This window comes from Benincasa hispida, chromosome 4 (genome assembly GCF_009727055.1).
Source record: "Benincasa hispida cultivar B227 chromosome 4, ASM972705v1, whole genome shotgun sequence".
NCBI classification, from domain to species: domain Eukaryota; kingdom Viridiplantae; phylum Streptophyta; class Magnoliopsida; order Cucurbitales; family Cucurbitaceae; genus Benincasa; species Benincasa hispida.
In genome coordinates, this window is record NC_052352.1 from 64,147,624 (window position 1) to 64,149,049 (window position 1,426).

A 1,426-nucleotide genomic window follows, 5' to 3' on the forward strand; every position below is an offset into this window, starting at 1 on the left:
ATAATTATTATTTAAGTTAAATTAATTTTAATTTGATTTTTATATTTCAAAATTTAAAGGAGGGAAATAACTTCCATCCCTTTAATTCTCTAATTAACAACGTGTGATGGTGATTTTGCAGGAGTTTTCATTTTCTCTCTTCTTCTCTCTTTAGGTTTGATACAGAAAAGAAATTGTCTGTAATTTTTTAAAAAGGGATCACACTAATTTCTCTCTTTCAAACTCTCTCCCTCTTCCAAAATCTCAAATCTCACACACTCTTGAAAAATTCTTATCCCAAAATAGAATACAGAGGTCTCACTTGTGGTGGTGGCCATTTTGGATTATTACTGTTCGAGGAGAATTTTCGTGAAGAAATTTGTTTCTTCAAGGGTACGTATTTCTCCCAACCCTTTTCTTTTTATTTATTTTTTTTTAAAAGATGCATGTTGTAAATTCTTTATTAATTGCATAAATTGTGTTATGTAATTCATTGTTTTGTGAAAATAAAAATTGGACCGATTCCCGCTTCCGCTTTCAAACTTCACAATTCCTTTAGAAAACAAACATAAAAATAACGGCACAGAGATTGATCACCCAGTTCGTGCAAAAACACCTACGCCTGGGGGGCAGTGTGCCCAGTGGAATGAAACTTCACTATAAAGAGTTCAACATTTACAATGAATGTACTTATCTGATAGACTCCTTCTTCAGTGACTAACATATAGCTTCCCATTCAGTTTCAACTTAGGCTCCCTCTAAGTTTGAGCTTCCCTCACTTCCATAATAATGCTTCTTCAAGCTTTGTATGAGATTCCATCAGTACAACATACTCAGGCTTCTTCTAAGAGTAAGATCCTCTCACATTCATCATATTTAGGCCCCTAAATATGAGTTTTCATCATCTTCAACATACTTAGGCTTCCCCTAAATACAATATCAGATCAAACTTCTCCCAATTTCTATAATGGCTGCCGAACCAAAATTCTCAATAAAAAATACAAAGATCTTCAATAATAATACATGGAGGTTAAGGCTTAGACAAACCTTAAGCTCAAAACTCTTAATGCAAACTTTTCTAATTAGATAGCTAACCCTAAAAATGAATAAGAGTACAAGATAAATAAAGCTAGCTATGGGAATATATTTCTTGAGTGAATAAATTATTTGTAGGAAAATAAGGAAGGTAGATATGGAAATCTGTAAATCACAGAGACAGATATGGAAAAGATATTCTATAGGATCTACTATCAGACATGTAGCAATGTTTATGACAATGTTTTTGACATGTTGCTCGAGTTTTGCTTGTGATAAAATCAGCCAACCACACTGGAGTCTTATGATAATATCAGCCAATCATACTGCAGTAATAATATCCCCATTTGTCTATTTTAAGGCAAAATAAACTAATCATTAAGGCACGACAGCGAAAGCAAACCAAACAGAC